General features: G+C 41.0%; 1 long non-coding RNA gene across 4 annotated transcripts; it reads left to right on the top strand.

The window, feature by feature from the left end:
• The first annotated feature begins 1,225 nt into the window (after positions 1 to 1,225).
• Positions 1,226 to 11,227, top strand: LOC136291273 (uncharacterized). 4 transcript variants are annotated; one of them, XR_010721476.1, is made up of 6 exons: positions 1,226 to 1,377; positions 3,946 to 4,101; positions 4,181 to 4,284; positions 4,972 to 5,110; positions 6,055 to 6,181; positions 6,304 to 11,227. It is a non-coding gene; the product is annotated as an uncharacterized lncRNA (long non-coding RNA). The 4 variants fall into 4 exon arrangements; XR_010721478.1 differs by lacking the exon at positions 4,972 to 5,110 and adding an exon at positions 4,360 to 4,440 and having other exon boundaries at positions 4,181 to 4,208; XR_010721477.1 differs by lacking the exon at positions 4,972 to 5,110.
• The last annotated feature ends 4,306 nt before the right edge of the window (positions 11,228 to 15,533 follow it).

The following is a 15,533-nucleotide window of genomic DNA, read 5'->3' on the forward strand; positions in this document are numbered from 1 at the left end:
AATTCAAAGGAGAAAACAAATAAATATGTATTTTGTGTGATTGGAAGGAAGGGTGCATTAATTGTGTCCTTTTGTATTTGCATACAGTTGCCAAAGAGAACATTTGCCATAGGTCACAGTCATGTGTCTGGGTGGGGAGTTGTGTTTGCCAACGCTTGGAACAGAGACAGAGCTTTTATATTCAGGGCCTGAGGTCTTGGAGCAGATTTTCTTCTGCTCCTAGGGGTACATGGGTTTGCCTCCAGCACTGGCCTCCAAGAGTAAAGGTATTTAAACTACAAAATCAAAATTCACCAGAGAAATTCATCAGAACCCTAAGAGACACTTGGGAGAATAGCCAAAACCAGGGCATATGAACTTCTCTTGTGGAAAGAACAGTCCTGTGCTCAATAGGTCTCACTGGTCATACAGCATTGATGGACAAGAGCAGCAACCCTGTCCCAGAGACATATCCAGCCCCTATGCCTACATACAACTGAATGTCCAGGCTTATTCTTAAAGAGCAAATTAAAATAAAGTTCATCTGTCATGTAACTTCATGTATTTTATTGCAATCACAGAGGAAAAACCTGTTATTGCTATGAGAGATCTGCAGTCTTGTCAGTTCTCATTCTCACACTGTCATGGTATTTGCTGATTTCTGAAAAACTGTTGGAGTTCTACAACTGCAGGGTTCCATGTGGAGGAATGAAACACTCAAAATAAGCAAATAAACAGGAGACATGTTTCTAGATACTGTAGCTGCAAAGGGAAACTTTAATAATATGAACATTTAACGCAAATTTTAGAGAACCCTTGAGAATTCTTACACAGAGATGATACTCAGCCCAAGGTTGGGGTATTTTAATTGTTTGGGGTTGTTTTTATTTTTATTTGTTGGGCTTGGTTTGGCATTTTGCTGTTTGTTGGTTGGTTTGTTGTTTTGGGGTTTTATTTAAGTAAAAAGCTGCCCCCGCCCTTGAGAAAGTGCTAGAGGTTTTTAGCTATTTAGCTGGGAAACATGAAAATCATGGTCTGAAGAAGCATTTCTAGGTCTGAGATTTTTGACTCTTGTTTCAAGTCATAGCATAGTCAGTGAAAGAAAAGTAAGCTTTGTGATTTTAAACTTGGGGGTGGTTTCAAGTTTTAGGCTTTGGTGGGCTTTGGGTTCCCAGGTGCTTTGTTGTTGGTAAGGGCTATAAAATCACCTCCACTAGTGTCAAACGTCTTGGGGAAATTAGGTCTAGTGAGATCCATCTGTGAAATGCAAACCTTGTTCATACAAGCAGAGAGTAGGAGCTTGGGAAAAGGCTGTGAGGACCTACGAAGAAAAGAATATTGGATTGGTGCTTTGGCTGTAAAGGAATAACCTGGATGTTCCACTTTGAAGAGAAACAGGTATGTGCTTCTTGTGGTTGTCTACCACTTGCTGTCTGCCTTAGGAAAGGAATTGGGCTTTTCTTTGTTACTGTAGGTTAGTGGGAAAGCTGTGTTTTGCTGTGTTTGATATGAAATGGGGCAGCAGTACCTGCCACAGCAGACTGTCTTGCCTTTGCTTCAGCCTACAGTGGGGCATTGGGGGGTGGCTCTGCAAATAAGTCCGGAGCTGTGCTGTAGTGCCATGGAAACTGCCTGTGACTTGTGAGGTAGGGGGAATTTCTTACTTGGGGTGGATGTGAAGATATAGATATATATATATATATATATACACATATACATATACACATACATACATACAAAAATACCACCAAAAAACCCCCAGAGAAATCTCATTGCTGTGTGCTGGATTGCAAACACTATGGGGTTTGCAGAGGAATTTCAATTATGGGAAAATGCACTGTCAAGCCCTCATTCAAACCCTTAATTACCAGCACTTAACCACCACATACTACTGAAGGAAACTATAATTCACTTTGAAAAGGACCTGGTTTATACCTATAATTAAATTAATCATAATTAATTCCAGCAGCTACTGCTATAACTATTGAAGGAGAGAAATATTAAAGAAATGCACTGTCAGGGATTGCTTACACTGTTATGATGAAAAAACTAAGAGCTCTGCTCCATGTTTCCATTCAGTTCTGCATCCAGACACTTAGCAAAAACCACCAAACTCTTTATCTTCATTTCAGTCTTGTTTCTTAAGTGGCCTTCTCTCCAGCTAAAGCCACATCCATATCTTGGACATTTACTAGATAACATTTCCAAGATCTAGCCTTTCCTGTCTGCCTGGTGAGTTCATCCTTTGCTGGAGCTATTCCCTATCCCTTACTGCCAACTCCAAATGCTGCCAAGTGATGATCTTTCCAGCCTGTTTTTTGAACCAACATCATTCCCCCTTCAGCACCCTTCAGCTGGAGCCCTAATCCCATGCACGAGAGCCTTTCCCCATGCCTGAGGGCCCTTTGCCCTCTGCCATGGCAGAACTTCTTTCCCTGAATGAGGGACATGGCAACTTTCCCTCCACCTACTGCTGCCTTGCTGCTTCTGCTTCGATCTTCTGTGTATTCTTGCCATTCCTTCTGCAGTCTCTGAGCAACACCAGGAAAGGCTAACTGCAAGGAAAACCCAGGCAGAAGGAAGCTGTCAGTGAGCAACAATCAGGGCTGGGGGCATGTAATCAGTGAAAAAAGGGTGGAGAGAAGTCACACTTTCTTCTCTTTCTTTAAGCAAAATGACAGACATACTGAAAGGAAGGGAAGTATTCCCCCACAAACTCTGGGTTGTAGTGACAGTATGGTGCATTAACAGATTACAGCATTTTATTGCAGAGTACTGTTAAACAGTAGGAGACTTTTCAAGCACCAGTGTCAATATCATGTAATCTTCTAAGTAATAAACTATTAAAAGAATACAGGGCACATCACATTTCTTGACTTGCACAGTTTGCTCATTGGCTTTTATACATGTCTGCTTTCTAATTGCACTGTCAGAATACATCAAGTTGCTTTTAGTCCTTCCTTTGATAGGGCTGGCTTGTTTTTGGTTTTTTTTTGCTCAAAAGGCAACTTCTTTTAAGTGTATGGGTTCATATCCCTCAACAGCTTTCAAAAAATCCAACTCTTTGGGGCTTTTGGTACATCACTGGCAAGCAGAGCTGCCTGCATTGTTTCTTCTTCCTTGTAGCTCTATGCATTGCTTCTCTGGCTTCAGCGAAGCCAAAATCTTTGTTCTCTCATGATTTCCAAGTTTTATGTCTGCTCTGTGAATGGGCTCCCTTTGAAAACATGGGTCTGAATTTTTAACAAGGTTAAAGAAAGGACTTTTGGCACTTTAAGACCATCTTGCAGAGCAAACTTGAACAAACTGTTCTTGTTTGAAGATGTGATTACCCATTAATGTCAAATTAAAGATGTGCTGAGATCCTTCACTTGATCAAGGCCTGAATTGCCTGTTTTGAGCTCTCCTGAGCACGAGCTCCAACCTGAAGTCCCTGACAGAGCTCTTCCCTGTTTCACTAGTGGAAGGATTATTACAGTTGACAGAGAAAACCATAAGCAAAATTCCTCTTGTAATTCAAAGGAGAACTCGTCTCAAATGTACCATTTGTCCCATTGTCACCATCTTCTTGTTTCCACAACCTTCTGCCCTCTTCAACCACTTACTTTGCGTATGCTTAAATTCATCTATTTCAACAGTCTATTTCAAAGACTGAGAGTAACCCTGGCTTTTTATTCCTTGAAGCTTTTATTCCTTTTATTCCTTCTGCTGCAACAATTCTAAACCAAAAAGTAGAACATTCTAATCTCAGAACAAGACTGTTTTCAAATTTGTTACATCTCAGAAATACATTGCTAAAAGTAAATGTTTTCTACAAAACTGTTACCCTTTAGAAAGTCACAAATACAGTGCTAATCCTACTCAGAAATCTGGAGAAGCATGCAAAACAAGTCTTTCTTTTTGAAAATTATTCTTCTAAAATGCTCTCCTGACTGTTTCATGTTGAAACTTCTTTTTCTGTTGCAGTTATTATTACCACATCTTGAGCAGACCCTGCAAGCAAGAGCCTCGATGTTGATTATGAAAAAAATCCTTTAGGAAGCACGTTCAGTCATTTCTACTGGTCCCTCCAAGACCTTTTCTGCATGAACATAGCCCAGCCTGGCTCAAGACATCCCACAGGTATTTGTACAAACCAATGAGTGAACTGTGTGGGTAAAGAAACAAAACTTTCACCATTTATCTGCACTTTTCCCCAAAGGCTTTGAAGGAGAGAGATTCAGTAGGAGGTAATATATCAAAATGAACAGCATCAGTTAGCAAGGTGTGAGGTCCATGGCTTCCCAAGGAGCTGTGCACATACAGGTGAGAGATTTCATGCTATCTGATGTGGCCACTGCTGGCAGAAATAAAAAATTTCCTTATAATCTTTCCCAACAGCTCAGCAGGAGAGTCGATCTTATGCTGCTGCTTTTAAAGACAAGCCTTTGAAAGAAAACAATGCAGACACCGAACAAACTGGTAGTGTGACAATCACCTCTCCTAAAGTGAACATTTATCATCACTGTTGAGCAGGTCCACTCTTACCCACTGCTAGGAAGAATGAAGGGAGGCATAAAATGATCACACCTAGTGTTGACTGCTGAGGTCCAGAGGCAGTTTGCCTGCTGGATGCTGTGTGTGTTTGACACATTTTGTGTTCTGCTTTTAGCCTTGTGTCACACTTCCCAATGACAAGGCAGGGTTCTTTCTTAGCTGACAGTAGCCATAGAGCTTTGCATCTCCAACAGGGACGGTTCCCCAGATTTCAGCACTACTCTGCTTCCCACAAGGTGTGACCTTGGCCTGTCATTACTGGAAATGGTGTCTTGAGAGATCCTGTGGGGCAAGCACCAAATCCACAAAGGCACTGGCTGACCTATTCTACAATGTCGTTTTGATTTTAAAAGTACTATTAACCTTCCACCTGGAGTTTTTGTTCTGTTAACTTAGAGAATCACACATACCCTTAAAAGCTGTAATGAGCTGATGGCAGTGATTAATTATCTACAGGAGTTCTGTAATAGATGAATGTATATGATATCTTACGATGGACAAAACCACTTCTTTAAACTCCATGATCAGTCAAGCAAAAAGACACAGGATTTGTTGACAATGCCAGATGGGCTTAAGATGAGTGGATCTTTAGCTGGTAAGGAGACTGCTGTTTTTAAGAAATTATTTACCGAAAACATGATGTTTCTAGTTCCATTCTGTCCCTGTTCCTCCTTTAAATGCATTCAGTAAGCAGCCTGATTATTATTAGCACATCAAACACTGAAAGGGTAGGATTTTTGCCACAAATAGGAGAATCATTTACTTTCTTGACATTTCAATGAAGGCTCCAGTGTCCAGTCAAAGCTTTGGGTTGTTTGATGGCTTCTCTTATTTAGATATTCAAGGCATCACACTAGACCTCCAAAGGGACCAGGGCTCTGATTAGGTGGTAGAGCAGTCTGGAGCCTACAAAGCACCTCTGAGTTCAGACTTGCTAAGACACCTGCCAACCAAAGTCATAAAAAAATGTTTGAATGTTTTCACCCTAAAACTGGACTTGCTGTCCCTGCTGGTTTTGACAGGGGTAGAGTTAATTTTCTTCACAGTGGCTAGTGTGGGGCTGTGATTTGGACTTGTTCTGAAAACAGTGTAGATAATATGGAGATGGCTTTGTTATTGCTGAACAGTGTTTGCACAATGTCAAGGCCTTTTCTGCTTCTTGTACCGACCCTCTGGCAAGAAGTCTTGGGGTGCATGGGAAATTGGGAGGAGACACAGATGGGACAGCTGACCCCAAGTGACCCAAGGGATATTGCAGACCATATGGCATCATGCTCAGTAGATAAGGAGGGGGAAAGAAGAAGGATGTGAGGGACATTTGGAGTGATGGTGTTTGTCTTCCCAAGCCACCATTATGTGTGATGGGGCCCTGCTCTCCTGGGGATGGCTGAACACCTGCCTGCTCATGGGAAGCTGCGAAATAATTCCTTCTTTTGCTTTGCTTTGCTTGTGCGTGTGTGTCTTTTGCTTTGCCTATCAAACTATTGTTATCTCGACCCACAAGTTTCCCGACTTTTACTCTCCTGATTCTCTCCCCAGTCCCTCAGGTGGGGGAGTAAACAACCAGCTGCATGGCACCTATTTGCTATCAGAGGTTAAACCAAGACACAAATTTCAAGATTTGAGTCTTTCATTACCTTCCTTCCTTGAAAACTTGGTGAATAAGGTAACATTTGTTTTCTTCTTTTTATTTTACTTAGAAGGTGTTGTTTTCAGTGGTTCATTTCAAAGGTAAAAATAGCTTTGAAGGACCTGTTCTGAAATACCCTATTTATTTTGTTTTTCCAGGTGTAAACTAAGAGTTGATGGAAAGCAAAGGGTTTGTCTTTTGCCAGTTGAGTGAGCTCAGGGATTGAGGTTTCGTCTGAGTGACTCTTAAAATTTACATTTTATTTTGCTTTGTATCTGTCCATGATGTATGAAACACCCTGGTCTCATCAGTCCATTCCTCTTCTCTCTCCTTTGTCCACTGATGAAATATTGACAGATTATTTTAAAACAGCAAAGTCCCCATGGAAAAAAAGAAGAAAAAGAGAGTCTGCAGTGTGAGGGAGCTCCTATTTGCAAACAGTTTAATTCCTGGCTAATCCAGAGCACCAGGTAAAATGACCAAGGAAGTAAAAGGACTGCTCAGCTATTCTCTGTAGAATACATTATGCTTTGGGTGCTGACAATCCTTACAGAGACTGAAAACAGCAACAACCTATGTGGTAACCTCAGCATCATCTCCCTTTATCTTGTGCCAGAGTGGCAGGACACCCTGCTCAGAGTGGCACTGGAGAAGGTTTAACTCCTGCCTTTCTTCATGACCTTGAAAAGGTTATCTACACCTTCAGCTAATACAGCTCAAAGGTGGAAATTTTTAATTGTACTCTAGGGACTTAATTTTCAGGTGATTTGAGAGATATTTGGATTCCAAACTGCCTGAGCACATACAAAAACAAGCTCAGGTCCGTAAGTAGCCCTGTTAAACAGATTCCCATCAGATTGAAAATGGGGTATCTGCCCAAGTAGCTATTTTTTCTGAGTTAGTTATTTTGTCTGAGAGTTCATTGTTATAGAGAGCTGTGCTACAGACTGGATCAAGCTGCCTGGGTGCTTCACCATTGCCAGGTCCCTGCACCTCCGTTTGTCCTTCCCATGCCATGTGCTCAGCCACACTTGCTCTGTTGTCTCCACCCAGACAGGATGTTTGCTAGACCCTCCTCAAGTCAGGGTTGCTTAGTAAAACTGAGCATGAAAATACAGCTATTTTCACAGTGGGTTAGTGAGTTGAACTGGGCCGGTGCCAAGTGTGATGGATGCCAAGGCAGGTAAAGAATGAATGGATAGGAGCTGGGATAGGGAGATCTTCCTGTTGGGAAAACCATCATGACACCAACTCAGTCACCTCACAGAAGGTTGCCCCTGCTCTACAAACCTCTTCGTTGGACTTTTTTCTCAAATTTGTTCACACTGGGCATAACTCAAAGGACCTTGTGGTAAGTCACTCTCAGCTGCACAGTCAAACAAACTCACCTGTAGAGGGGGAGGAAGACCTCATGACAGAACCAAGGAAGGGGCCAAAATGGATGTGTGTGTTTTGAAACCTCATTAATCCAGGGCATTTTATGACAGTGTAATTAGCACTAGAGGCTAGGAGGAGTGGCAAAATACATTTATCTCAACAAAGGTAGATAAAATCTGTGATTCTCACCTGAATTATGGTTTTCAAAACCCTCTCTAAGGAGACAGATGTTATGTCAGACCTCACAATTATAGATTTCATTCTTCTTGAAAATAACAAATAGCTAATTAGTTATGGGTACCTCTTGCTTAACAAAAAATTTTATTGCAGGGAGAAGATTTGATAATAAACAATTTCTTTGCTCTGAGGCTAACCCTTTGCCCCTCTGGGTGCATTTCCAAATGCACAGTGATCACAAATCACAGCTATGGCAGGGGTAAAGTCAGTGCAAAGCTGTCATTTGTTGAGAATATATTGTATATGAGAACCAGGGAGCACCTGCAGAAACTGATGCAGAATTTGATTAAAACAGTAAACAAAGCAGGTCCCTAAAGGGGTTAGCCAAATCCACAGACATGTGAATGGTGCACTCTCTAAGAATCGTAGAGGAATGAGGTCTTATCAATATGCAGGGATACCACCTTAAATATGCCTGATGTAGGATCTCTATCCTATTCCCCCATAAACACACACATGCACAAAGTCATGGCTACCAGCAGTTAATGACAGATTTGTTAATTAACAGCAGGAGGCAAAGCCAAGGTTGATGTTCTAATAAACAGGTCATTAACTTTGGTAATGACCAATTTGGGAAGATGATTGCTCTTACAAACTGTATTCCATGGCTTATGAAATGCAGCAGTGCAGGTCTGCAATACATCTGGCAGCCAAGACGCTTAACAGAGCAGTTGGTCTGAAGCACTAGCCATTCCCTGGGAAGTTATCATCCTCATTTTTCACCAGACACATCACGTCACCAGGAATCAGACTAGATGTATTTCAAGCTACAGCAATTAATATCCATACAGATGTAAAAATGAAATAAAAGCCAGTTTTGAGACAACTGGCCATCTTTGCCAAGGTTGTTCAGAAAAGGTACTTGGTGTTTGTGACTGCTTTTGCCCTGACTGGCTTTTTGAGACTGCTCTGCTGCCATTTAATTCAGACTTTTCACTCTATTTTTCTATGAGGCCAAAGGATACACCTGTCCAAGGGACTCAGCTACTTCAAGGAGAGAAGTCTTCATCAGTAGCCTGTCACTATCAGGGATTTGTTTCCTCCCTGCAGAGGAAGGCAGGGTAGTAACGAATGTAAGGATTGGGATGAATAGCCAAGATACCTAAAATAGCCATAGAGGAATGGGTTTGAAACATTAACTTGATTTCCCATGGCACAAAAGAAAGGAAAGCACCTGCAGTTTCACCACACTGCAAAGTAAGCCCCAAAAGAGACCTATTTAGATTGTCTCGAGGTCAGTGAACTACAAAAATGTTGTGTTTTGAAACAGAAGTAGGCTGAGATCATGTTGCAAAAAATTCCTCTGTTCCCAGGACTTGTGTCACTTTTTGGTGTTACTGGAATGAGAATCAGATGCAAAGGAAGCTGACAGTAATGTGTGTCGTGAGCCAGAGGATCCATTAGTAGCACTTTGGGGCCTTTTGGGGGGATAATTAAACATCCTAAAGAACGGTCACTTAATATCACAGCACTTAGTATTTACTAGAGAGTTAGTAACCAGATACCAGAGGGGAAAAAATTACTCTTTCTATAGTTTACCATCAATTGATTAGAAAAATAATCTCAAATTTTTTTATGTCATGAAGTTTGGTTAATAGGAGTGATAGCAAGAGTTAGACCCTTGCAAACAGGAGTAGGATGGAAATGGATGGTGTTAGGGCAGCAGAGTTCACAGAGGATACTTCAGAAAAGACAAAGCACTTGAAACCTTTTAGGGAATTAGTACTGACAGTGGCTGAAATTAGCCTGTGGATTTAGGGTCTGGACTTGTGACACAGAGATAAGCAGTACATACACACATGGCCTTAAAAATTCTGCAACTAGTAGTGCTGTCTACAGTAATGCTGTTCAAACGTGACATTTAAAAGGCTAAAGAAAAGCAAACTTTTCCAAAAGAGATAAAACTGAGCTAAAAGGAAATCTGCCTGTGATACACAGAAGTGGCATTTGCTCGTGGCACGTGCTTTAGACTGAAAGTGAAACTACTGTGCTTTACCAATAGAATATAGGTTGCATACTTTTCTTTTGTCATATTGCCCTCTTGTATTTCATTCTGGCTATGCAGTGCCTTTAAGGTGAAAGTGATTTTGGAAGAAGTTATATAAGTAAAATTTAGCAGGGCAGGGACAACCTCACCATCAAGGGATCACTCAAGTCTCCATGATGGACAGCCATGCAATCATGACCAATCCTGAGGGCTGTGCCAGAACTCCTCCAGCTCTTGCAGCCTTGCACTGTTATTTGAGTGCACAAGGACTGTTTCCTGCTGAAAATTCCAGTGGGTTCTTCATTCCTGAATGAAGGACTGGAAAGACAAATGTAGTCTCTGATTCAATCTTCTCACAGAAGCTCAGCATCATGTAAAGCTATACTATACTGTAGGCAAATATATGGATTTGGACTGGAGGACCAAAAGTACCCAAGAAGATTGTTAGGATTACTTTCATACCTGAAAAAAAAGACACAAAAATATTATATCACTTTAATTAATAAAATTTAAAATACGGACTTCTGACTTTCAGGGAAACCAAACTGATTTTGCATCAAAATTTATTAATACTATTTTATTTCTTGAAGTACTTTAAATGGGCTTTAAATGGCATTTTCTTTTTCTCCAGATATAACATCACTTTAGAAGCAAGAAATATTGATAAATTGACATGCATAAAAATGACAACAGAAGTGGTTTTGTAAACAGACCCCTTCTGTAATTTGTGATACAAAAGAACGTGGGGACAGACACAGATGAAGACTAAAGGGACAGAGGCTGACTATATCCATCCATCGATACAGCACTGAAAAGTCATTTTGAGTGTAGATGGAAATTTACCAACAGAAGACAAATGATCCCATAAGGCAGAAGAGAATGTTACTGAAAATAAAAGTTAGAGATGACAAAGAACCTGCTATCACCTGATGTAGCAATCAGAGCCAACACATTCCAATTGTCCATTCTAAAAAATGGGCTTTATCACTAAAGAAGGTCTCAATTCATTATTTCTTCATTGATGTTATGTCAAATATGTAGGTCACATCATCAGCCTGCTATCTAAGAGTGAGAAAAAACCAGAGAACTCGGTTAAGGACACAGAATGAATAAAATTTACTGGGGTGAGGGAATTATTTTTACAAGTCACAATCACATACAAATAAAATTCAGCAAGAAGAAAACAGTGAGCAAACACTCTCTCTTTTTATTGTTATATTTCTGACTATATAAATATATATTCAAAGTCCTAATATTTCAAAGTGACTGGCATGTTTAAGTCTTTTCATCTTAGTGGGCTGAACTTGAGAGACTAATATATAGGCCAAGCCTTTCTATAGTGCCCCAAACTGAGGCTGAGATAGCTGAAGCTGGATATATTCAGAATAAAATGAGAGATGCAGCATTTAACAGAGAAGTGGCTCTCCCTTGGAGAACACCTGCTGAAGGAGATCGTTGCTTCAACTGCTTTTGAGTGGATGGTGGGGGTTTTTGACATATAGACCTTTCCATTCTTACAGCCTTTGATTTTGCTCCACAGGAATCCTTTCTTGCCATTGAACCAGGAAAGGACTAACTGTATAAGTTTAGCATTACCAAGGCCAGACTAGGACCAGAATTTTCTTACTCCATAAAAGGCAATGCTAGATGGAGTAAGATGAATAGTCCGGTATCTTGTACCAGACTTAGCACTTAGCAGTGGTTTATCTCTGTCCATATGGAAATTTATATTGATTTCACTGGGAAGAGATGTAAGACAACACCATGCCTCAACTCTCATGACTCACAAAATATTTGTTGTCTTTCTTAAAACACTGGCTCCTGCACTCATGTGATCACAGAGGAATCTCAAATGCAATCAGCACTATGGGCTATGCAGAAAAGCTTGCAAAATCAGTGCGCTCAAAGGAAAGGGAAGGGAAGTCAGCAGAAAAACACATGATTTAGGGAGCTTTTAACCCTTAGATTTGCTCTCTCCTTGCAATCACCATTCCTCCAAGTTACATAAAATAGTGCAGGTCAATTTGGCTAGTCAGGGAAGGGAGACAGGTGAACAGAGGGACATTTGCATTGGTACCTGGCACCTGGACTCCATCTGCAATACAAGAAAGCTGCAGCCAAATGAAACAGCAGGGGGAAAGGAGCAGGATTTACACTGGTTTATTTGGAGGAGTAACAAAAAGGGCACCCTGGTTTCTACCCCAATTTGAAAAAGGTACATTTGGCTCAGAGATTGAGTCGAGGTTCCCACTGGTAGGCTGTGCAATTCACTCAAAGATATTCTTAGCAAAGATAACAGGGAGGGAGCCAACGCTATTAAACAGAAGCAGTGAGTGCAGACAACAAACAAGAACACGCCACAAGGTTGCATCCATTCTTCGGAAAGAGGATACTAGGACAGTGATTTGCAGCTCTGACAGATGCACAATACAGCATTTGGCTCTGAGATTGTATCTGTGGTCATTGGAAGAAACAATTTGATTGCATCTGGGGGAATTGGGATTTTAAAAAAGGGAATTAATCTTCAAAGGATTCAATGACCTTTGCTAACTTCTGAAAAAGGAAAGAACTCACATGGGTTTTTATATTCAATGTGCATTAGTTGCTCATTCTCTCTGAGGTGATTTGCTTTAAATTTTTTTCGGTTTTATTTGCATAAAACAGAGTCTGCATGAAAAGACAAGCCAGCAAGCTTTGTATATGTTTATACAGAATTTTGCTGTAATATTTTTGGTAGATTTGATGGGGTTTTTTTCAATTTTCCCAATCTCCCATCATATCTGTTCCAGAGAAACAATTTATTTTCAAACATAGCTGTACAGAGCCCTCTCCGACACGACCTGCTTCCCAGCCTTCCACTGCTGTTAAAGCCAAATCACATTTATATTTAACAGCTTAATTTTCCAAATTGGTTTTATCAGTGACCCTGTTGGCCCGGGAAGGCAGCGCCGGGGGGAGCTGCGACCTGAGCTGTGTGCCCGGCTGCAATGCTGACCTGCTGGCTGACACAACAGGGCATCCCTCGGCTTTTATCTCCTTCAAGCTTTTGCCGATTTCAGATGGTAATTCCCTCGGAACAGGAATTACCTTTCGCTGAAGGGCACACAATGGGACTGTTTTGTGCCCAACGCAGCAACAAGATGGCCAACAGTGGAGGAAGCTCAAGGCAGAGGTGAGCTAACAAGTCCACAGGAAAAAGGCACAAACTACCGGCAAAGGACAGGCTACAAAAAGCACCTTGTCTCTTACATGGCTTGCATGACTCTCTAAGCCTGACTAGTCCCTCAGCTTTTTTTCTCATACAAGGAACCGTAGTTCATTTTCCGCTCCTTGGCTATCTGATAATCCAGGTTATTTTGCCTTATTACCCTAGTCACCAACTGCACTTTCTTCCAATCCTGCAGTTTCCCATCCCAGCCTAGCTCCAGATATGTTAAGAATATCTGAGGTTTGTGAATCGTTTTTTGGGTTTTTTTAAATTTAAATCAGAAAAGAATAAAGAATTGTGTGAGGAAAAAAATAATAAATCCAAATTGTGATAGGGGGCATTTTTAAAACCTTATCCCATGACAAACATGTTGAAGTCTTTTTCTCTCATTATAGTGAAGAAAGCTCTCATCTGCATTGAAGAGATTCAGAATTAAAATACAAATAACTTTTGCGATGGAATTCAAGCAGTAAAGTGTAAAACAGTAGGGCAAATTCTCTTTTGTGAAGCAGCAATGGCAGTAGAACAGTATCTGTGGTCCTGTGTATAGATATGGAGAGATGGACCCACTGATGAACCAATCAGTGGCACACAGAAACCACTTCAGTCACACCAATAAGCATGTGCCTATGCTCAAAAGAGATATACCCCAACATAGCAATTTAGAGAATTGCTAATGAGGTCTCAGTTTCCAGGTTATGCTTGGATGTCAGTCTTGAATTGACAAAAGCACCGCCATGGAAGGGAAATATTTTAATTTCATGTGTGCCAGAATCCTGTCAGTTTTCAGACATCTCTATTTCTCCTCTTACAAACCCTCTTAAAATTTGTCCCCTGGGAATATTGCTCAACTGGATAGCGCCAACCAGGAACTCGGAAGAACAAACTGACTGAAAAACCTGCAGACCTTCAAATGCAGAAGAAAATTATTCTTGCTGGAAAGGAGATTGTGGCACTAAAAAAAAAATAGTAATGTGGTGTCTCTGTGCAGAAGAAGTCAGTCTGCCAATCTTTTCTCACCCTGATCAGCAGCTAATTGCAGAAGTGCTGACGATCTCTGTGGCAGTGAGCACTCAAAGATCAATAGTTGCCTCAGTCTGTCAAGCCAGTTATTCCATTGCAGACTATGGAATTACTCCTGCCCTTATTCCTCTTTGGAGCTGTAGTTTCAGAGCTGCTAGCACCCCTTTGGGGTGAGACAGGAGCAAAGGCGTCTGGCAGCAGGATGAGAATAAAATGTGTGTAAGAACAAAGGCCAGAGGCAAATTATGGGGACTTTGCCTGTACACGTGCACAGGCAACATGACCCTACTATATTGTGTTCTCAACAAGACCGCTGTAAGCCCTAAACATCTGGGATATATAGGGCATAGGGAAAGACAGATAGGGGAAACAGGAAGAGGGGCATTCAGGGAGTGTTTGACAGAAGTCAGGATGGACAGACATGCCAGCTGAGCTGGTGGGATGGCTACAGTAGGACAGACTGAAAGAGCATGAATATGCCATGTGATATATGACATGTAACATATGAAGGGCTGTCTGAAGGAGGGATCTGTGAGCTGGGACTGCTTTCACGGTTTTCACATTAAAGGGGATTGGGCAAAACCAGAAGGGTTCACTTTGCTTTGAATGAAATAACCTGCCCAATATACTGTACAATTAGAAAGAGTGTTAAAGTTGCAAATGCAGCTGGAATTTTTAATGTAAAGAAGTACAACAAACAGCAATTCTTTTTGGTGATTTTTTTCCCCCAGAAATAGAAACAAAAAGCAAAGGAAATTAATACACAAAACTTCTCTTTTGTTTTAAAGAAAACTGGACATTTTGACGTGTCTTTTTTCAAAGGCATTCAAAAATTCTTTTCTTGACAACAGAGGCATTCCAAAGCTGACCTGTTTGTCCTTCAGACTGTCCCATCTGCCGCTTTAATAGCTTTTTAATATATTCTCTACATAATCAATATTTACATTTCAGTAGCAACTAGCAGCTTCAACAGACACCACAGGCCCCATCGTGCTAAAGTGAAAGGGAGCTGTTCCTCTCTTGTCAGATAAGAAAGACAGATTGAGGAAAGGGAAATAAGAACAGGTAATAGAAATTATTTAAGCAAGGTGATTCATCAGATCAGACACAAACCTGGGATTAAAGCTGAAGTCCCTAGCTCTGATGGGGAGCTTTCTGGACTCTAAACACAGCTATCCAAGACCAAAGTTTCCCCCAAGGTCAAAGCTTCCTCCAAGTCCAGAGTTCTCCTTTTTTTCTGAGCCCAGACTTAAGTTCTTTACTGAGAATGGAAAGCTGGCTACAGTTCAGGTGTAAGTCAATGTGCAGTTTTAGGCAGGTCACTAAACTTAGTCCTGTCTTTGCCTTCATGGTTAGAAATTACACGCACACAAAAAAATGATTACAGGAATGTTGGGAGCCCTTAATCCACTGTTGACATCCATGAATGGGAAACACATGAGACGGGTGGACTGATATGGACAGAATTGCAACGAACTTCACACATTTACAGTACCAACAGCTGCAGATGGACTAAGGTCTATCTTCTTTCATAGTCCAGAAAACAAACCCAGCTG

This window comes from Chamaea fasciata, unplaced genomic scaffold (genome assembly GCF_029207755.1).
Source record: "Chamaea fasciata isolate MVZ Bird 193981 ecotype frontalis unplaced genomic scaffold, bChaFas1.0.hap1 SCAF_6, whole genome shotgun sequence".
NCBI classification, from domain to species: Eukaryota; Metazoa; Chordata; class Aves; order Passeriformes; family Sylviidae; genus Chamaea; species Chamaea fasciata.